The 22970-nt window shown below is 49.9% G+C and overlaps 1 protein-coding gene across 1 annotated transcript in view; it reads right to left on the bottom strand.

Annotated features, from left to right (window-relative positions):
- Positions 1-18263, bottom strand: part of PIK3R5 (phosphoinositide-3-kinase regulatory subunit 5) — a 66012-nt gene extending 47749 nt beyond the window's left edge. Inside the window, exon 1 of the mRNA XM_087826515.1 lies at positions 18174-18263. The gene's annotated coding sequence lies outside the window, so the exon portion shown is untranslated. The remainder of the gene's footprint in view (positions 1-18173) is intronic.
- Positions 18264-22970: the final 4707 nt, after the last annotated feature.

Here is a 22970-nt window from a genome sequence, read left to right as displayed (position 1 = left end):
GAGCAGAAAAACCCTTAACACAACCTGAGGCTGAGATAGATGAAAGGGGTTCAAAAACAAAAACAAAAAAGTCAAAACGTACACCAGCAGCCCCAATGTTTCCTGTTTTTCTAACAAATCACCAATGATTTCCAAGAAAAGCAAGCTGTGCTGTGCTGGGCCTTGGGCACAGCCGCAGAATTTGCACATCTGGCCTGTGCTTCGAGAGAGCAGCAGGACCGGGCACAGGATGTGGCAGGGCCACCCCAGAGGTCTGTTGCTCAAGGAGCACAGGGCACGGGCCAGGAGCTCTCCAGGGATCCAGCTGCCGGCCATGCCTCAGTTTGCTCAGGACCCCAGGGCAAGCAGGAGGCTCCTCCCGTGCTTAGAGGGCTCTTTCGGAGGACTCACACGGACGGGCTTCCCCGGGCCTGTCTGAATTCTCTGAGAATTTCCAGGCAGCAGAGTGTGGGGGTGCCAGGGAGGCCAGGTGTTCTGAGAGACTGGGAGCAGAGAGCACAAGGACAAGGCACTCTGATAAGTGGGCCCCTAGCCCCCATCCCTCTCCACCCCTTCTCAACTTCTGTCCTTCTTGCTTGTCTCACAGGGTTCTGGGCTTTTTCCAAAACCCCTGGAGTGATGGGCAGACCCTAGAGCTGGGGCTAAAGATCAGTGTCCTCAGCCCAGGACCCCCACCCTTCTTACCGGGGCCACCTGCTCCTCCCTCAGCCTGCCACAGCCTGCCTGACCCCCCTCCAGAAATACACAGCAACCCCCTGGAGAGCCCCCCATCCCACCCCACCCCGTGGCAGCCCTGTCCCAAGCCCTCTTCTCTCCTCCATCTCTAACCAGAGCCTCCCCTCTCCAGCCGGCTCACCACCACCTTCCCTGACGGTTCTTCTAGACAGAGGGCCAAGCCTTTGTTCACATAGAAAATTGAGCGACCCCACCTCACCCATTCAGGCTGGGGGGATACAATCCTATGCAGACCGGCATGCCCCCGCTGAGCCCCAGCAGCACCAGCCGTCCCCAGGGCAGGGCCGGGGGCAGGCTGTGAGTGGGGGTCTGGGATGGGAGCCCAGAACCCTGTGAGAGCCCAGCCTCATCTGCCTGCAGCCTTGTTCCTATTTGGCTGATACCCCAGTGCGCAGACCGACCCACAGGTCAACGCCACACACACACATTTATTTTGCTGAACCGTTTGAAAGTAAGTTTCAGGTTGAAGACGTCGTGATGAGTCACTCCTAAATATTAGATTTAACCATATTGAACAGGAGCAGGTATGAGCAAGTTCATATGGTTCAATCTAAGACTTTAGCAAGGATCCCTTGAGAACAAGGAAGGACACTCTCCACCCTGATGATACCATTCCTGCAGTAAGAGAATAACTATTACCCGTAGCATCTGCTGTGCCCCAGGCATACGCACTGTCGCAGGACACCCGCTCAGTGCCTGAGCACCCACCTTCCCCCTGCTGCGGGACCTCACACTACAGGGGCGAGCAGTCAGGGAGGCAGGCCGCTGGCTTTAGCAACCATCTCACGCTGGCAGTTCACTCTGGGCAGGGTGCAAAGCAGACATCTGAAAATCCACTACAGCCCAGTGACAATACCAAGTGAGAATTCCTCCCCAGGGAAATAGGAGGTACATTCTGAGACTGTATTTTCCGAAGACGCTCGCATCTCCCATCCTGTAGCCTCTTCTACAATGCAGCCTTGCCACGTCCCCATTAAGAGGTGGGATCTAATTCTCCTCCCCGTAAATATGGGTGGGCTTGTCACTGCTTCAACCAGTAGATGATAGCGGAAGTGACTGTGTGTGGCTTTCTGAGCTAGGTCATTAAGACAGTGCAGCTACTGCCTCATTTGCTAGAACACTGGCACTTGGTGCTCTGCCCTCTCCTGTAAGTAATCTGACTGTCCATCTAGGGGTTGGAAGCCCAAGCCAGTTGGAGAGGCCACTGTAGGCATGCCGACTACAGTTCCAGTCCCCAGCTAGTCAGGTCTTCCCAGCAGAGGCCCCAGCGTTGTTGAAGACAGACAAGCCATCCCCGGTGTGCTCCACCCAAATCCCTGGCTCACAGAATCCATGAGCAGGTAAAAATAATCCCAGTCTCCTACCATATGTTTTGGGTCGTTTGTTGCACAGCAATAGTATCTGGAACATACATCTGGTAGAGGCCCCACCCCTTGACAGCGACCAGGCCACATAACCAGAAAAGCACAGATGGAGCAGCTAGAGACAAAGCTACTCAGAGATGGGTGCCATCCCCCAGGCAGCTAAGTAACCATAGCATTTCAGAAGTAAAAGGGCCCCCCTAGAGGGTTGACTAAATAAACCATCTTTGTTCCAACCCAAATTCACTGATTCAAATAATAAGTTTCCTTACTAAGTGAATATGACCACAGATACTTTGCTGGGTGCTGGGGCAGACCCAAAGATGACTAATTCGCTGTCCTTCTTTTCAGATATTAACATTTGCTGATGCCAGCCTGGAAGTTGCCACATTCTGAAGATGAGAATGACCACAGCAACACACCAGGAACACTCCTGCCTCAGGACCTTTGCACTTGCTGTTCCCTCTGCCTGGAGTGCTCTTTTCCCAGATGTCCACTTGGCTCACTCCCTCACCTCTGTCCAGTTTTTGTATTATATTCTCAACAAGGACTTCTGGCCAACCCCACCTCTGGCACATCCTGCTTTATTTTTCCACCCATCTTATCACCGACTGACACACAAAACATGCTTCTTATTTATTGCGCTTATCATCTATCTCTCTTCTCCAGCCCCATTAGATTAAACTCCATGAGGGCTTAGAAGAGTGGCTGGCACATATCTGCTGGATGAATAAATGAATATTGAATGAAGAAGAAATGATACAGAGGTTTGAAAGAAAATAAAAGAAGAGAGAAGCACATGGGATCACACACACATAGCTTAACTGAGATATGGATGCTGCTTCTCATATGAATATAAAATTGACCCACAGAAAGGCCAAGGGAAGCAGCATTGCACCTTGGCAGTACCTGGGAGTCTCATTAGGTTAAAACCAGGCTGTCGGATAAACCCTTGCTCTTCTGATCAGGAGGAAGGTTGAGGAACTATCTCTTGGAAGGTTGAGGAAGCAGTAAGAAAAACTATTCCATTTTGTGTCTTTGATTCTGACCAAGAATAATGAAAGGTTTGTAAAATAGGAGTGAGGGGAAGACAGGGAGAAAATGACCATGTCACCTCAAAGTTTAGACTAATCACGGAAGAAAATGCTAGACAGTCAGACACATGTCTTAGACTTTAAGAAAGTGGAATCAGAGAGGGTGGCATACCAGGAAAAGAAAACTCTGAAAATTAAATTCTGAAGGCACAGAGTCTCATGAGAATATAGGGGCACCAGTGTGACTTTCTGGGGTACAAGCAAACGATGAAAGTGAGGTTGCCAAACACGAATGGACACAAAAGAGCAAGAGTGAGCGGGCACGAAAGGAAGTCTTGAGAAAAACACCAAAGACACCAAGAAGGGCCCATAGAGTTGTTTTCAGAGCCTAAACTTGGAGAGATTAGTCCAACCCCTCAGGACAGGTGGGGCAGTCGTCACAGATGCCCGAGAGAGAGCAGAACTGCTCCACTGTTATTTCCTCCATCTTTTCCTGCAAGGAGGATGGTTATCTTCCTGGAAACATGGACCAAAGATGGTTTATTTAGTCAACAGACCATATATATATATATATGAAGGGCCTATTATTGGAGGGACTTTACTGGGGAGAGGTGTCCAGAAATCTCAAGGAGCTCATGGCCAGAGGGAAAGATGGACATCTAAGAGGCCCATCATCTCCATACAAAGTGTTAGGAGCTGCAACAAATACAAAAAATACAGACAACCCAATAGAAAAATGGGCAAAACACTTGAATAGACCCTAAGAGGATATCCAAATGGCCAATAAACATGAAAAGGTGCTCAGTTTCATTAGTCATAAGAGAAATGCAAATTCAAATCATGATGCAATACCACTAGACACCCACCAGAACGGCTTAAATGAAAGAGATGGAAAACGCTGCTTGTGAGGGTATGAAGCACCTTGGACCCTCAGGGCTGCAAGGGAGAGTGTGAACTGGTACAGCCACTTTGCAAATGGAAAACCGTTTAGCAGTACCACTAAAGCACAAGCTGGGCATGCCCTACGGCACAGCAACTCCGCTCCTAGGAGTGTACTCAAAAGTTCACAGCAACACCGTTCAAAATAACCTTCAAACCAGACACTACCCAATGGGTGAGTGTCCCAGTGGAAGTTAGGATGGGACAGATGCACTAGGAACTTGGAGGAGGGAGGTCAGTTAGCAAAGCTTCCCCAAGAGGATAGCTTCTGAGATAGCTCTTCAGGAAGGAGAAGCTGCCCTGGGATTCGGGCATGGTGGTGGGAAAATGGACAGAGGCAAGAGGTGTGAGCCTGCATGGTTCCTTTGGGGAATGGCCAGGCATTCAACCCCACTGCAAGATAAAGTATCCTGCACAGAGCATGCTGGGCAATGAAGCTGCATGAGCTGGGGTGGCAGATGGCACATGGCTTTATATGCCAAGCTAAGTGCTTAAGGGTTTACTCGAGGGCCACATAGATCCATTGCCAAATTTTCAACTGGTACGTCCACTTTCCAAGTGGAAATGACACATCAGCCTGGTATTTAGAAGACTATAGCAGCCGGGGGTGAGGGGGAGACTGGGGGGCAGGGTCCAACATGGAGGGCTCTGAAGTCAAACAGGGGGTTGACTGAAAATGAGTTGAGGATTGCAGATGGGGATAGATAGAGACACCTCAGAGTCATAAAGAAACTTGAGGTTGTGAAAGGGAACTGCCACTGATAACCTTTGAAGAATCAGAGAAAATGAAAGATGCACAAGAGAGACAGAGAGTGAGACAGAGTAAGAAGGAGACAGACACTAGAAAAGGCTGTCTCAATTTTGGAGAACATGAAAAAGGGAGACTCTTGGCAACTACAGCCTCTGAGCTCGCCAGCCCCCTGGCAGTGATCTCCACACGCGATGAGGAGACAGCTCATGAACACTCAGCAAATGACCTAGGGCTCACCAGGAGCTGGAACAGTCCCCAACAGCACAGGTATGACCAGAAATGCCACAAAAAGAGCATATGGGGATTTTGTGTATGCTTTTAGATCGTTAGAATGTGCCATTTAAAAAATTGTGGCAAAATAAAAATAACATAAAATTTATCATTTTAACCACTTTTAACGTACAGCTCTGTAGCATTCAGTATACTCACAGTTGTGTAACCATCACCACCATCATCTCCAAGACGTTTCCATCGTCTCAGACTAAAATTGTACCCCTTAAACACTATGTCCCCATTCTGCCTCCTCCCAGCCCACTGTAACCATCATTCTGCTTTCTGACTCTGTGAGTTTGACTCATAGGTACCTAATATAAGTGGGATTATACAGTATTTGTCCTTTTGTGTCTGGCTTATTTCACTTAGTATAATGTCTTCAAATTTCTTTCATGTTGTAGCATGTGTCAGAATTTCCTTCCTTTTTAAGGCTAAATAATATTATTCCATGGGATATATATACCACTTTTTGTTTACCCATTCATCCGTAGATAGACATATGAGCTGCTTCCATCCTTTGACATAGCATGCTATTTTTTAATGGATGGTTGTCAACAGGACTTAGAAGGCATGCTTACTGTACAACAGAAGGGATGAAGAACACTTATATGACAGTGAAGATCCACAAAGATCTCAAGCCAGTAGAGTTCAGATGTGGCTGAGACTCAAAATTGTCCTTCTACATCCATTCACCCCTCTTCTATAGTAATGTAATTTTTGGAAATTTTAGATTACATTTCCCAGATTCTCTTGTAACTAGCTGTGGTCATAGGACTAAATTCTGGCCAATGGAAAAAGAGCAAACACTGACGGGTGCAATTTCCAAATGCCTTTAAATGGAAGAGGCACGTGTTCTTCCTTTCTCCCCCTCCTGCAACTGGAATGCAGATGTAATTGTAATTGCTAGAGCAGCCATCATGGGCCATGAGGTGAAAACTATGTTGAAGGAGGGGGAGCAACAAGATAGAAGGAGTATAGGTTCCCAGCCTATGAAGATGACATGTAAAGTCTGGATCACTTATTCTCAGACTATTACACGAGAGAGACATTAACCCCTATTTTATCTAAGCCGTGACTATTTTGGGTCTCTCCACTATAACCTCAAACCAATATACTAACTAATATTTTAGTCGACAGTGAGCTAGTCTCAGAAGCAACACTGTGTTTTTGTTTTTCATTTCCTGTGTCGTTTAGATACAGCTGGTGGGATTTTTCCCAGATTTGTAGAGTATGTTTCATGGTCTGACCTTAAATAGAGACCACATGCTGTACCCAAAATTCCCTTGTAAGGGGACACCTCATAACAGCTGCAGGCATCCTCCAGAGAAGCAGCATACACCTTCTGTACTGCATACCCACCTCTGCGGATCCTACTCTGGGGCAGCAACAGCAGAGATGCAGTTACTTAAAGGTCAGACCTTCTTTGGAACAAACTGGGTTGGCCAGCTAGTGTTGAAGCAATTCAGGTTGCGAGAGTACAGTTTTGGTAAATGAATTAGATCTAATCTCTTACTGGTCAATAAAAAGGCATCATGAAAATAAAGGATGGGCATTATAAAACTTTTCCTCCTTAAACAAGATAAAAGAGTTTAGTGAAAGATAATGTTTCCAAGGCGAACCTATGGAGACGGTAAAAGATCAGTGATTGTCAAGGGCAGGAGGAGAGGGAGAGATGAATAGGTACAGCATGGAGGAATTTTAGGGCAGTAAAAATACTCTTTGCTGTTATAATAATGGATATATATCATTACACATTTATCTAAACCCATAGAATATACAACACCAAGAGTGAACCCTAAGGTAAATTATGGACTTTGGGTGATTATGATGTGTCAATGTAGGTTCATCCATGGTATAAAAAAATAATGTGCCATTTGGGTGAGTAATGTTGATAATGGGGGAAGCAATACATGAGTAGGGGCAGGGGATCTATGGGAAATCTCTGTACTTTCCTCTCACTTTTGTTGTAAGCCTAAATTTCCTCTAGAAAATTAAAAATTCCTTTAAAAATAATAATGTTTCCACCTCCATCTACAGAGCAGGTCTTACAAACAATGCAGCCAATGAGAAGAAATTCCTCATCTTTGATGAGAAGACTCTCTGAGGGCACTAAGCTCTGGACCTAAGGTGCAGTTCAACTGTGGTCCCAACCCAGCCAATCCCTTTGAAATTCCCTACACAGGAGCTTTGACGGAAACCCAGTAGGGTTAAGCCATGGCTCACGAAGAGGCATTCTCGGTCAGCCACGACCATCTCAGAGGGAATGTTGACCATAATAGTGTCTTCCTTGGGCCAGGGGTGGGAGAAGACTAGCAGCTCTTTCTTTATCCACTGCATCCCATAGGTGGCCTTGTACTGAGGGTTTACCTCTGGGAACTCCCACAAGTCCCCATCACCTTGTCTTTCTAACTGACTCAGGCATCTTCTAGAACAACCTCCTCTCCAGACCCCTAAGTAGCTCACATGCCTCGGGCCTAAGCTCCTTAACCTCACTAGTTCAGAAATGCATTTTCTTGATGGTACACAAAGCTAGTCCTTGCTGAACCCCACCCCTCAGGCCAACCTCTATCTCTTTCAAGTAGGTTTTTATTGTCAGTTTTTTGAAAGGGCCCAGCCCTTTTCTGTTTCCCTTCCTTTGCATTTTATAGCAAACCTCCCTACACAAACCAGTATTACTGCACTGTGACCTGCAGGCTCAGGCTCCTGTTTCGATGTCATAGGAGTCCTTCACACCTCTGCCCTGCAGCTGGGCAGCTCTTGTTCCACATCCTTCCTCTAATGGTTCAGAGAGAGAATTTACCACAGGAAACAACCTCAGTCATTGAAGTCAGGTGGTGAGGGTGAGCCCCGTCTTTGGGTCACCCATTCTTGGATCACCCATTCACCAGAAAGGAAAAATGGAATATTCCTATTCCCAGAGTCAAGAGAGCCAGAGGCACTTTTCTAGACCTATTCAGCTACTTGCATTGGGGCCAGAGATAGCAAGGGGTCCTGGACACAGGCTTGTGCTCTTGTGGGTGCCATGATGGGGGTTCCAGGCTGGTGGGAGGGTGCCCCAGGGCTGCCATGGTCCTTTGAGGAAGCAGGTGGGCATGGAGCAGGCATCACTGTCCATCTTGGGCGAACCTCTGCATTGGAATGGGAGGCTCTCTCTCCTGGGGAGTCCTTTTCACCCTCAGAAAGCCCTCTTTCCTCTCCAAAGGCAATTCTTCTTCAGAAAAAGAGCACTGTCCTTGCTGACCCTGACCAGCACCTGCTTGGGAGCAATAGAAGGCTGTGTCTTTCTGCTCTAAACGGTTCCGCATTAGACTATCAGGGCCACACTGGTGAACAAGTTTGCAAGTTCTAAAGGGCAATATGCAAATTACTAATGATGATTAGTAATACTTTGTTTTCTCCCAATTTAAAAGCCTGAATTCTACATCTTCCTTGACCTCTTCCAGGGTCCCTTCGCTCAGGCACCCCCTAGGGATGTTTGAAGAATCCCCAGAAATCCTCCAAGCATTTCTTTCCCCCACTCCCCCTGAAAGCATAGCTCCTGATTGCCCCACAGCTGCCGGACTGGCAGAACAGGAAGCCCCTCTGCCTAGTAAACACCCTGTTGCAAACAGATACTTCCCCAGGCTCCTGTAAAGCAGAGGTCACCAGCCTGGGAGGAGCCTGATTGTGGACAGTTCCCCAGGTCTTCCCCCATCAGACTTAAGAACTGAGCATCTTAAATCTGACTAACCTGGAGGGTGGGGACAGGACTGCCAAAGGGTGGAGGCTCAGCGTCTGCAGCTTTCCAGGGGCTTGTGGGGTCTGAAGCAACTCAGAGGACACCTGGCTTGTCCGCATTGGAGGGAAAAGACACATGGTTTTGTCCCTTCAGATACCCAGACAAGGCCAGGAAGGTGCCGACAGGGTGTAGTCCTTGAGGGGGAAGATGACTGAACCCCACAATGATCTCAGATGGGGGACAGCCCAGCTGCCAGGTCAACAGCTATCCTAGGCTGAGGCTGCTCAACCAGGCAACCTTTCATTCAGCAAACAATGACTGAGCACCGCCCGACGCTGGCCCTTCCAGGCACTGGGCAGTCAGTGCTGACCACAATGGTAGGGAGAGCGTTGGGAGGGGCAAGAACACACGTTAGGTCTTGGGGAAACTGAGTCTGGCAGTCTGGCTAGAGGAGAGGGAGGGAATTCATGGAGAAGGCTCAAAGAGCGGGACTCACCTTGGAAACCTGAACAGAAGACAAAGGATTTTGGACTTTCCCTATGAGGCAGGGTAGCGTTGAAGGTTTCCAAACACGATGAAGGAGCTTTCACAACAAAAATCTCCTGGCGAAGCAAGGAGGAGACTGTGGCCCAGAAGCACCCTGAGCAGACACAGTGACGAAAGCTGAATTAGACGGCAGGGGGAACGATGGGGAACTGAGAGAAGCAGGAGCCCCGGGAAAGGAAGCGCCCTCAAAACAGACGGGAAGGAGACTAGACTCGGGCCGTGAGCACACAGTGCAACAGGCAGACAATGTACTGCAGCTGGACACCTGGAACTTAAACTTCCATATGTTACTGACCAATGTTACTCCAATAAATTTAATTTTTAAAAAAAACCCGGCTGGATAGTGAGACCAGGAAGATGGAGGGAAAACTCAGAGATGACTCTAAGCTTTCAAGACCGGGAGTCTGATTTCACTAGAGACAAAACGGGGAAGTCTGCGGAGGAAGCTTGCTCTGTGGACGAAGAGCGGGGCTCTGGACGGTGCTGAAGACGAAACAGTGAACATAACCAGCAAGGGCTTGGGGGAGGGAGACGAGCACGTCGGGGAGGCAAGAACGGGAGTCTGCAGGGGAACAGGGGGACGTATAAGTGCTAAGAGAAAAGGCTCCAGGCGGAAATGTTGGGTATAAATGCCACAGAAACGTCAAAGAGAGATGCAGGCTGGGAGCAGGCCATTGGAATTTGCCATTACGAAGCCACCAGTGACCTTAGAGGAAGCCACCCAATAGAGGAGAATGGGCAGGGGAAGGTGTGGGAACACGATGGTCTGAAGAAGAATCAGTAGTCGTGGGAGTCCTGCCATAAGATGAGCACCATGGGGGAAGAAGCAGGTCCCCCCTCGGCTCAGCCCAGCACAGTAGGTCCCACTGTTGAAGGAGAGACTTGAAAAACTCACTGGATGTCAGGACAATAGAGGCTATTTGATCCAGGAGGGAAAAGCCTTCGGGGAGATGAAGAGGTAAGCAAGGGACAGCTGGGACTTGAGGTCCCATGTCCTATTCCCATCCTCTAGCCTGAACGTCACACCACAGCCCTATTTTCTCTTAAGCGCAATACCAGGCCAAGGAAAGTTCTCTGAGCTTTTGGTTCTCTCAAAATGAAACCCCCAAGATGTCAGTACAGACATGAATGCAAAATGCAAAGGCCTATGAAACGCTGGCTCAGAAACTCCAAAAACAAGAGGCCATTCATTCCCAGCTCAGCCTGCAGGCTGGGTAGGTTGGCCTTGAGAACTTATCTCAGTCAGCCACAGAGGGAGGGGAGCTTCAGAGTGGAGCTCCATTCCTTTAGTTCACCGGGTGTCGGGAGGAGCCAAGAATAAGTGACCTCAAGAGCAGCCGGTGCTCTGACGTAGGCAGTGGGGGAGGGTCCCGCATCCTGTGATGGCCCCCGTGTCCTTCCCCACGGAGAGCGACAGGATCTAAGCACCAAAGTGCTCCTGCTCTGGGGGAACAGGCTGGGAAGCAAGGCTACCGGGTTTGTGAGGAAACCTCCCGGCTTCGGTATTTGTTTATTCAAGGCCAGCAGACTTCCTAATTCAAATGATGTTCTCAGAACCACCAATTTTCCTACAACCAGTCAGACACAGCCAGTACGATTTGGAGAACTAGACACTCTCAGAAACGGCGCGATCTTGGTCTTCATTCTCACAGCTGTCGTTTCTAACATCTGACATGTATTTTCCCTGAATATTTCCCCCAGCAGGGAAATCACTACAACAAGGCCGCCTGTCCACAGTTGCTCGGCGCTGGATTTCTTCAAGATCTTCCTTGCAGCAAGCTGAGGTCTATGTCTTCACAATGTCCTTTCATTAGTGCTTTTTCCTTCTGGAGCGAGATCTCCACAGAGAAGGCCTTCACTTTTCCCAAAGGATGCTGCCGTTCAAACATCTGAGGCGAGATGTTACTTCGCCTTGGGTCCTCTTCTTAGAGGGAACATCTCTATTTCTTTAATCGTTCTGTGTTTTGGCACCAGCATCTCGGTTACCTTTCTCTGGGTACAAAGTGGTTGATCACCATGCCCACTAAACGCGGCACCTGGCGCTGAACTGCCCTCCAGATGGCTCCAAGCAGCTCAGTGTGGAAATGGACCAAGAGTCAGACATGGCTCTCAGGTGCCGGTGTGGGAGCATGAGGTGACAGGTGTGTGCCTGAGAGAACTAAGGAAGAGAGGAGAGGAGAGGAAGCTCAGGAGTAGGAAACCAAGAATCCAGCAGGAAGGGACCTGAAGGCCAGAGCCTTTCTCCCAACTTCCAGGGGACAGACCATTGCCCTGCAGGATACGCTGGCCCCCGAGTGGAGGGAAAAATGAAATGCGTCCCAATAACTTTGTGAAGTCAGCACATCAAACCCCGACAACATGGGGACAGGAAGGGAAAAGCCAGGCCGACCTCACTTGTGAGTATAGATGTAAAAACCCTCCAGAAAGTCACAGCAAATCAAACCTAGCTGTATTAAAAGAATAAAACTTTGACCAAGCGCAGTTTACTCCAGAAGTGCAAGGAGGGTTCCACTTAAGGAAGCTGATACAGTGCTCCACATACCCCTATCTCAAGGTGAAAGAACACAAGAATTTCCCAGCAGCTGCTTAAAGAAGCATTTGACAAGCTTACCTTCCATTCCCGCTGTTTAAAATCCTTAGAAACGAGAACTGAAGCAAACATGTTCACACACGGCGCCTGACTTCAAGGCACCGGCTCTAAAGAGCTGTGACCACATCAGAGAAACAAAGGCCCAAGCCTAGGCCAGACCCTGGAACCAGCGGGGGGAGGGCACGGATATCTGCGCAGCAGCTGCCCCTCTGCCTCCTTGACCTTCTCTACGGATGTGAATGGCCACGAACACCCATTTTCTCAACTCTCATTCCCAGCCTTAAATCTAGGTCTCTGGTTGGGGTGGGGGAGGGGATGGGGAGCAGGGGGCTTCTTGTAAGGGCACCACCAGCAAAAGTGATGCTCTTTAATCAACTGGGAATGGGTTGAGTTCAAGACTTGATGAGAAATGCAGAAAGCCTACGCGAGGCGGTGGCTCCGTGAGTGGTGGGGAAGCTCAGCCCTAACTGCTGCTGAAATCCTGCCAGTGAGTCCAGCACCCTCCCTCTGCAGTCTGCAGGTCTCCGTGACCTGTCACCACCCCCAGCTTGCCTCCGACAACAGCTGGGGTTATTCAAAGAAATCGGTGAAGAGCAAGTCCCGTTTTCTAGAGCAAGGGGATATTAAACTGGGTTACTGGGTGGACTGCAAGGTTTGAGAAGACCCTGAAGTTTTATCCAAAACATTGAGAGAGAGAGAGAGAGAGAGAGAGAGAGAGAGAGCATGCACAATCGCGCACACACGTGCTTTTTGGGAAGAGGGGAAGAAGATCTATCACTCGGTTCAGTTTTTCAAAGAGGCCCGTTATCTAAAGAGAGTTTGAAACTTGTCTTTAGAGCTGTGGGTATATCACCAAAAGCAGTATTACATGAAATGTTAAAGAGTCTTCCCTAAGAAGAAGAGAAAAGATAAAATAAAATAAAAATAAAAAATAAAAAAAAGAAGAAGAAAAAAGATCCAAAGTATGAGCAATAAAATGGCAATAAATACATACCTATCAACAATTGAATCTAAAAATCAAAATACATGAATGAGGAGTCTAATAACAAAATAGACTGATGGATGAAGTAGAACCAGAGACATGGAAACATGGAACAGACTGAAGGATCTCAGAGGGAAGGGGGGAGGAGGGGCAGGGAAAGTATAACCGAAGAACTTCCATGCATAACCCCGCACAGGGGACAGTGCGGTCAAGGCCTGGGGTGCGGTGGGACCCGGGAGTGGGGGGCAACGGGGGGACAAAAGAGGGGAACATCTGTAATACTCTCAACAATAAAGGCTTAAGTAAAATTTTAAAAAGGGCTATAGGTGTAGATGTGATCTAACAGACCCAGAAAATGCAAAGAGGAGGCAGGTCGCCTCAGCCAGGCTGTGTGGAAGTGGCTGTGTGAAGATTTGCCTGACAAGAGTCAAAACCACCACACCACTCAGGAGGAAATGCTCAGACTCCAAACCCAGAGATCCGTCTGCAAAGTCTTCGCGGCTCTGGGGCGACAACTTGGGATGTGGGGGCTGAACAGGTGACTTCATAGATGATACAGAAAACCAGAGTTTCTTAACTCTGCAAGAAGAGCAGCTCCCGAGAGGGACGTAAGGAAGGCCCGGCTTTCTGTAGACGGGGACACCCTTTACCGTTGGTGGCCAGGACGAAAGCACACCTGCAGAGGACCCCTGCACGGAGCAGGCAGCCTCACCGAAACGCACTCCCTCGTGACGAGCGGCAAAGGAAAAGGGAGGCCTGTAACGGTATGTGTGGCCACTGTGGTTAGGCTAGACTTTGGAGTGGGGGAGGCAGGGAAGGAGGAGATGCAGGGGATGAGCCCTGGTCACTGAGCGAGGTACCTGCCGGCAGTTATCTCATCGAATTGTCAGAGGGCAGGAAGCCTACATAACCCCACAGAGTTGTTGAAAGGAATACCTCAGAGGGTGCACCCAAAGAACACTTAGCACCTGTCTGCTAAAGGCTAGGTATTACTATTACTGGCATTACTATTTTCTCCATTTCATATCTCAAGTCTCAACTCAAATACGACTTCTTTAGAGAAGCCTTTCCTTAACTCCCAAACTATCCCGGGCTCCCTTTACACGCTCTCACAGAACTCCACAATTCTCGTGATGGCAATGAAGTGATGTATGTGTCTAGTGTCTTGCCTACTAGGCTATAATTTCCATAGGAGCAGGAGCACTGTATGTCTTGCTCAGGAGGAGTCCAGCACATGCCTGGCACACAGAAAGTGCTCCATGTTGAAATGCTGGAGGTTAGGAACGGGGCACAGAAAGCAACCAGTGCCACGCTCCCATACAGATGGGGAAATCGACACCCAGAGAGATACACGGATTTACCCAAGGTCACATGGCTAGGAGTGAAGGACTCAGGCAGAAACAAGAATCCCTAACTCCATGGGAGGCAGAAGCCCGGAAGCCACCTTCAGCCCTCGTGCCCAAGCCCTGCCCCCCACAAGGGAACCACACAGGCTTATTTGCCTAGATCAACAACAGCAGCAAGACTCTGGAGGACATGAAAATGAAAAGCACACCACTCCCTCCTGACCCCACCCTCCTGCCCTCCACATTCAGGCAGCTTCTACTGCTAATGTGCATAGACTTCTTGCCTAGGAGACCCTACAGGGTTTCATGGTGACAGCTTAACAGCCACACTGAGCATCAGGTGGCTCTGGTGAGCAAGCCACCAAGCCACTGGTCAGACCCTGCAGGCCAGGCTGGTCCGTGCTCCGGTAGGAGAATCTAATAGACATGACAAGCGCAGAAGGAGGGAGTGCTCGGTGCTGTGGAGTGAGGAGGTGGAGGAGACTTCAGAGATGACGATGCTTGAGCTGGGCATCCAAGGATGACTTCATGGTCCACAGGCAGGTAGAGGAAGGCGAAGGGCAATGGGGCAGAAGGACTGGCACGTGCAAAGGCACCAAGGTTTGTCTGAGCTTCAGAAGACGAAGCAGGCTGGGCGGCGGAAGGCTTCCTAGTCACGCTAGTGGGGATGGGTCTTCTCCGGAGGGCAGTGGCAGCTCTTCAGGGTTTGCAGCTGAAAAGTGACTTGCTCTAATTTGTTGTCTTACATCACCGTGGCAGCTGGAGAGGGGCTGGACTGGGAGTTGGGGGCGGCTGCAGGCTGGAGGCAGGAGTTTCCCACTGGGACCAAACTCTAAAGCCCAAAGCCTAGAATCCAAATTGGTAACTCACTAGGCTCAAGAAGGACCCAGTGTCTACTCTGTGCCACCAAAGTCACCCACTTCTTCCTACTCATCGCCCTCACCCTACTATTGGGTACACCTTGCTATAGCGATATCTCACTTACCCAGGAGTCACTTAAGTGATAACTCAACTATCCAGAACCTAGCTGCTAGCCTGGAGGCAGACAGAAAAGACCTGAGGACAGCCACATTTATGCCTCAAAAGTCATGCCCCACAGGGCATGCACTTCACACCTAAGAGGACACACAGGGTGCCCCTCAAGCTTAATGATCTCTGGTCAAGAGCAGACGCCAGCCAGAGTCAGTCCAGCTCTACCACTTTCTAGCCATGTGGCCTTGGCCATCAGTTTGCTCATGCATAAAATGGGGACAACAGCTGTGGCTATTTCAGAGTGTGGCTGTGAAGATTAAAGAAGATGAAATACCGGGGGAAAGGAGAACAAGAAAGATGAAATAAACGGGAAGAAAATGTGTCCTGAACAGAACCAAGGTACAAAGGAGAATGGCAGGTAGAACCATGTGATATTTTCAAGAACTTACTAAATCAGACACAATGTACTACATTTATAAATGCAAGCAACAGCACATTTTACAAAGATTTCCTTTAGAACTAGACATATTGAAAAGTTTTGGTGTTTAGAAGGTAGAGCGACTGGAAAAATTAATGTATGCAAATTTATTTATGGGAATGGCAATGCTGTGTGTACCTGTGTACTTCTAAAGTGTCCCTCAAAATTTGTAAAACATACATCATGTTTAACAGAATCTAAGATGTCATCAATTGTAAGGTGCAACATTCTTTTGTGTGCCACTAAGGAAGAAGCATTGCTATCTATTCTAATGGGAAGATCCCATAGATGGTAAGATGCATCTTGATTTCAGAGTTGTTAAAATGTGAAAGTATGTACATCTTCAAGTCAATGGAAATCCGAATATGCAATGTGCTTGCTGTGGGAGTGTCTCTTCCTCCCCTTGGGCAGAAGTAAGATATATTCTTTCCTTCACCCACCCCCTATCTCCATCTAGGCCAGAGGCTCAAAAATCAAACATAACACCTCTCCTTTGACCTCCTGGTGATCACTCTATCTTGTCCTTCCAGAAGCTTCCTCTCTCTCTCCAGAAGCTGATCCAGAAGCTTTCAGCCTACCTATAGCTCAGCCAAACTATGGTTCACAGGGGTCCCACAGAGCTACCAGCTCAGCCCCTTGGGGTGAGCCTCTTTGAACCAAGGCCAAGTTTGCACAGCTTGAGTGCTCAGCTGAACCCAAGATGGTGTCTCCAGCTCTAGGCTGCCGAGGCAAAAAAAGGTCCGGGCTCTCCTCTTCTCCCACTTCTCAACGAGCAGGCCCACAATCAATGACTAACCTGGGCAAGTGCAGCAGCCTCCAGCACCTGCCTCCTCAGCCTTCGCTATGGAGCCTCTCACAATCACCACTCCAGTAACCCCAAACACACTTTGGCCCAGTGCCACCTGTTATTCTTGGAAGAAACAAAAGGGGTGCATGGGACGGAGAACAAGCAGGCAGGGGAGGTGGCTTCCACTGCAGCTTGGGGAGAGAAGATATTCATCATCCCCCACCCAAGCTAGAGATAAGGGGGAGGATTTCTTAAAACCCTCATGAAGCCCAGCACACAGCCCTCCTGCCCCACAGTCCTCTCCGGTTATGCTTCAAAAAGTGAGGGAGGGTATCCTGAAGCAGGAAGAGAGAGCGTGACCATCCTACACCATGGTGACCACACCGAGGAAGAGATAAGCCCTGACTCCCATTCTTTGGTTCTGCAAACACCCAGAGAACAGCCTCCCTGGGCAGCTGCTCTTATCACACTTTTCTCATTCAATAGTCCCACAGCCCTGAGAAGTTGCTATTAGAGCCCATTTCACAGACAGGGAAACAGGCTGGGAGAGCGGCAGTAAGATGCTCAAGATCACACCGCTGGGCCTGGCTGGAACTCAGGTGTCCTTTCCATACCACAGGGGGTCCCCAAGCAATGCTCCAGAGCCATGCTCCCGGAGCTCGCTCAGGCTGCAGACCATGGATCCCGGCCCCCACCTCTGGAGCGCGGCGCTGCGGGGCCAGGCCCTGGAGAATGTGCTTTAACAAGCCCGGGAACCTGTGCCTTCCCAGGTGGCCCGAGGCCGGGAGGCAGGAAACGGTGGAGGGAAAGGTACAGCGTCCACGGGAGGCGGGAAGAGGAGGGCATCCCGGAGGGGCCGGGCGGGCAGACCTGGCCTACTTTCAGTCCCCATTTTGCCTAAACCCACCCCTCCCCTCCGCACCCAGGCTTGTTAACTCACTAGATACCACATCCTGCTGCTTTCATCTCGCCTTCCTTTTCCCTCTGAACAATCTCCTTCCTCCTGCTGACCTGAACTTCTTGCTTATTTACCCCAGGACCCGGACGGGCCAGCCGGCGCGCGCGCGCAAACCCATGCACACGCACACGCACATGCACACGCACACACACGCACACACACACGCACACTCACGCAAAGGACAGGCGGGGTGTCAACCCAGATCCCCCGACAGTGCCAAGCGTGCAGTTCTGCAGACCGACGGCCACTGCCGGGGGCGCGCGCTCGCTGGCGGGGGGACGCGCTTCTACGACTCCCGGGTCCTGCCGGCAAAGGACCCTCGAGGCCAACGCTCCTTGGAAGAGTTCCCGGGAGGAGAGGTGCGGGCCCCTTGACCCCACGACGCCCGGCGGCCTGGGCAGGCGGCAGGAAGCCTCGGCCACACTCGGGTCGCACAGTCAGGCGGTCCCGCCGCAGCCACCTAGACAGCGGCAGACGGTCCCCGGAACACCCCTTCTGTCTCCAGGATTACCGGGAACGCGGGTGTGCGGACCCCCGCCCCGGCAGCGGCTCCTGTCCACGGAGCCCTGAGACAGCAAGACCTGTCCAGCCTGCCCGCCGCCGCCGCTGCCGCAGAGCCTCCGCTTCCCGACCGTCCGCGCCCGCTCCGGCGCTGCCCGGGGTGCCAGGCTTGCCCTCGACGCCCCGCGCGCCGGCCACACACCTGCGGTCCCCGCCGGGCGCCAAGCCCCTGTCCAGCGACGACTCCCTGCGACTCGGGGTGCGGTCGGGACCGCCGCACCTGGGCAGGAGTGGCCGGGCAGGTCCCGGCATCTGCCCAGGCTCCTCTCCAGCTGCGGGCGGGGCCTCCCCGGGGCGGGGCGGGGCTTGCTCTGGGGCGGGGCCGGGGCGCGGCGGCTGCTCGGCGGGCCTCCCGCGCCACCTAGTGGCGGGGCCGTGCGCGCGGGGGGCCGGCCTGGCCCGCGCGCCCTCGGAGCCCCGCGGCGGCCGCGCTCTCTGCCCCCCCGCCCTCGGAAGCGACCGGCCCTGACCCGCGGGGCCAGGGTCCGAGGGACGCCAGCACCGACCCCCGGGAGTCAGGCGCGGATCCGCCGCGGGACGGACGCGCGTTCCGGCCCCCACAGGAGAGGGGGCGGGGCCGGGAGGCTCGGGTGGGGTGGGGGCTTCGGGGAACCAGGAGAAAGGGGAAGCTCCGAAGAGCCGCTTCCTTCTCGCGCCAGCCCCAGCGCCCCACTTCCTTTTACTACTTCTATTTTCTTTCGGTGCTCGCAGCATCCAAAAGTCTGCGGCACTTCTGCGCAGCGAGGCGCCTGGACCCGCACCCTCCGCAGAAACCCCCCAGAAGCGCCAGCCCGCCCGGACTCGGGGCGCCGCGCCCGCCTTCCCGCGCCTCGTCGGCTCTCAGCCCCCCCAGGGGCACAGGGGTCGACTCCAGAGCCAAGGCCCTCTTCTTGCCTCCCCTTCTGTCCCCACAGAGGACGCAGCAGGTGTCGTTATGCCAAGAGTTGGGTCCCGAATCCTGGGGGTCGCTGCACGTCCCTGTGCCTCGGTTTCCCCAATAACGCGACGGCGACAGGAAGGCCGGCCGCCGGGCGAGGCGGCCCCCTTGCCGTGAGAGAGTCGCCCTTTATTTTGGAGTTAGCAAAGGGCAAGGCTGCCGTTTTCACTTCCACTACTGATGAGACTGTGTCACAATATCTGTCAGAGGCGTTCAAAGCCGCCACAAGGCTGTACGTTATTGTGGGTCGAAAGCCACAGCCCTACCTGAGGCTTTGAGGGATGTGAGCACCCATGACTTTTCTCTTCCTGACTCCCTAAATGCCCCCCTCCAAAAGCAACTTCCCCAAAGGCGCAGAAACAGAAAGCACCCTTGGGTGAACACGGGGGACTGGCTCCAGCCTATAGCAAGGATTCAAATTCACCGCTGCACCCCCACCCACGCCACCATTTTACAAATAAGGAACCAGAGCCACCAAAGATTGTGAAAGGACACACCTAAGGTCATACGACTTGATGAGTGTGGGCAACGAAAAGGAGAGGGGGGGTGGGCAAGAAGGAGGTAGCCCGGAGGTGGCCGGAGTCAGGGGGGGCATTGCGGCAGAGGGGGTAGAACTGCTCTGGAATGAGGAACAGAGTGGCAAGAGTGATGCCTGCCGTGTGTGCCAGAGCGACGTGTGGGATTATGAGGTCACTTTGAAAGCTACAGAAGACGCTAGAGAGGTTATGGCATCTTTCTCTTCTTCCGTGTCCTTGGCTTTCCTAACACTGAAGACTTGGGAAGCTGAAGCAGAGGTGCCCCTCCGAGGTCCCTACCAGGAAGCCTTGCATCCCATGCAGCCCACTTAGTCCCATCCTGCATCCGCCGGAGGTGGGCATTCTCTGCTCCACCAGCAGTGAGACCCAGATGCAGAGATTTCACGTTACCCACCGCGGGCTCAGGGAGCTGCGCCTGTCTCCCTGGGCCTGGAGGGCACACAGGCCCCCAGCCCCCAGGCCTGATCAGCACCTGACACCTGTTGGCCGCAACGTAGAACTACAGCTACCGGGGCACCTTTGACGGCCACCTCCCCGAAGCAGCTGGTGAGACTCAAGGTGCCTCTGTCACTCATGTGGCACCTGATCTTGTACCACCTTGTGCAGCTCTGTTGTTGCTTCATTTAAAAATATGTCTATTTTTATCTCAAAGACGAGTCTGGCTGTCTCCACTTCCTCATCTGACATTTATTTCTCAGTTTTGAGGATTACCCACCTTGACTTCTCCTCTATCTCTGGCCAATGTTTCTGTTTTCTTTTCCTGGCTTCATACTCCTCTTCATTTCTTAAACACAGGAATGCATGAGGTTTCATTGGAGGCTGCTTCTCTTCTGCCTGGGCAACCCTGACCCATGCCCATCATATCGATCCCTTCCAAATCTACAGCCCGGGCTTCTCTCTGAGATCCAGACCTAGAGTTCCAAGGGCTGACTGCACATCTAGACCTGGATAGCCCAAAGGCAACTTAATCACTCCATGTCCAGAAATGAATTTATCTTTCCCTAAATCTCTTCTGCCTTACCTATCTCAGTTAACATCTTAACTACCCACCCAATTTCAATACTAGAGACCTCGCTATATAAGTAACATATCCAGAATATGTAAAGAACCCTTATAACTCAAAAATAAAAAAGACAATCTAATTTTAAAATGGGCAAAAGACTTGAACAGATACTTTACAAAAGAAGACTTACAAACAGCCAATAAGTGCGTGAAAAAGTGCTCATTAGTCATTGGGGAAATGCAAATTAAAACCACAAAGTACCACTTTAAAGCAATTAGAATAGCTAAAATTAAGACCGACAGCACCAAATGTTGACAAGGATGTGAAGCCACTGGAACTCGAGTGCATTGCTTATAGCAGGGTAAAGTGGCATATCTGCTTTGGAAAACTGATTGGCAGCATCTAATAAAACTGAATATACATCTCCATCTGGCCCAGCAGTTCTGCTGTTGGAAATATATCCAAGATAAATGAATTTATATGTCCACACAGAAACATATATTAATGATTATACCAGTTTTATTTATAATAGTCCAAGACTAGAAACTACCCAAATGTCTGTTAATAGGAGAACAGATAAAAAACAATTGTGGGGGGCAAAAGGGGAGAAAATGGGAACATCTGTAATATTGTCAACAATAAATTTTTAAAACACACACAATTGTGGCACATAGGGTGGGACAAAAGTAGGTTTAGAGTTGTTCATATGGAAAATAATACAAAAATAAATAATAATACAAGAATAAACTGTGTTTCGGGTACTTATAACTGTAAACCTACTTTTGCCCCACCCTGTATTTTTTTACTTATTTTTATTGTTGACAGTATTTCAGATGTTCCCCATTCTCCCTCCGCCCAAATAAATAATGTCAATCAGGATGTGATAGGAACACAAAATTGAATGCCAACGGTAGCACATGAACCCGACCCTTTACAAATGAATTACATAACTCTACTGAGGAGGGTGGAAACAAAACCACTAAGCTAAATAAATCGGGAAAACTGTATTTTGACTGCATACTGTAAGGCCAAAGACAGAAGGAACTATATACACACACTACTCTCATTAGTAAATCTGTTTCTCACAGGGCTGTGGGTTAGCAGTTCTTAAACTCTTACATTCTTAAGACTGAACAAATAAATAAACGTATTGTAAATAATGAGAGCCAAGTTTCTCACTGCTGGTGAAAGAAATTACAGATATGGAAAAGTAAAAAGCTAGAATGAATCCTGTGTTATTAGACTGGAATAGCATGTGCTTATGGTTCTAGATAAGTAGATACAGACAGACCAACAGACACAGATAATAATCGATCTGCATTTCCTAGCTCTGTCTTCGGAAAAAGGTCAACACTATCATAATGAGACAGAGCAACATTATTTATCTCTTGATTTGATGCACCAAGAACAGCACAACATCATTTCTGTATTATTTTTGGCAAAAATGCCTTACTTCAGTCCAATCAGGAGACGCATTGGACTAATCCAAACTGAGGGGCAGTCTATAAATTCTTCAACAGTGTAAAGGTTGGGAAACACAAAGAAAGACTGAGGGGCTGTCACAGATTGTCACACAACACTTCTGGATTGGATCCTGGACCAGAAAAAGGACATTAGTGGGACAGTTGGCAAAATTTAAATAAAGTCTGTAGATTTCAATAATCATACTATGTTTTATGTACAATGCTAACATTTGGGAAAGCTGTGTGAAAGTTTTATGGGAACCTTATGCAACTTTTTATATAACTCCGATATTATTGCAAAATATAAATTTAAAAAAGCAAAAAATAAATGTTGCAAATATTACAAACTTTTGAAGAACTTCCCGTTTTACTTTCCTTATTACTAAAACTTAAAAAAAAAAACTACAGACCACTCTTTTCTATGATACAAATATAAAAATCTGAAACAAAATAAGTACAGCCCTGCCAGAGTAGCTCAGTTGGTCGAGCATCATCCTGTGCATGGAAAGGCTGCCTGTTGGATTCCTGGTCAGGGCACAGGGTTGTGGGTTCGATACCAGTTGGGGCTAGTAAGGAAGGCAACTGATCGATGTTTCTCTCTCACATCTCTCCCTGTCTTTCTCTCTCTCCAACCCCCCCCCCCCCCCCCCCGCCTTCCTTTCTCTAAGCATGTGGGTTGGGTGAGGATTTAAAATAAATAAATAAGTGCAACTTGTATCTAGCCTTTAATTAAAATAGTAATATGCTGTGACAAAGTAGGGTCTGTTCAAGGAATGCCAACATTCGCCTGAGCCTAAGGGGATTCGGGCATATTCAGTGGCTCGATTGGACTGGTTGCCCACCAGCAGCGATGAGTAAGAGTCAGGGGCCTGCCAGGGGGGGTTTATGGGGGGCTCTTGGGTTGCAAGATGAGGCGTGGTCTCCAGTGGAAGCTCCAGAGATCAATATGGGAAACTTAAGGCCTGACTGATCAATTGCCATTCTAAAGTTCAGAATGGAC

This window comes from Miniopterus natalensis, chromosome 17 (assembly GCF_054644295.1).
Source record: "Miniopterus natalensis isolate mMinNat1 chromosome 17, mMinNat1.hap1, whole genome shotgun sequence".
Lineage (NCBI taxonomy): Eukaryota > Metazoa > Chordata > Mammalia > Chiroptera > Miniopteridae > Miniopterus > Miniopterus natalensis.
Note: the sequence above shows the minus strand (reverse complement) of the source record. Positions and strands in the feature narration are given on the sequence as shown.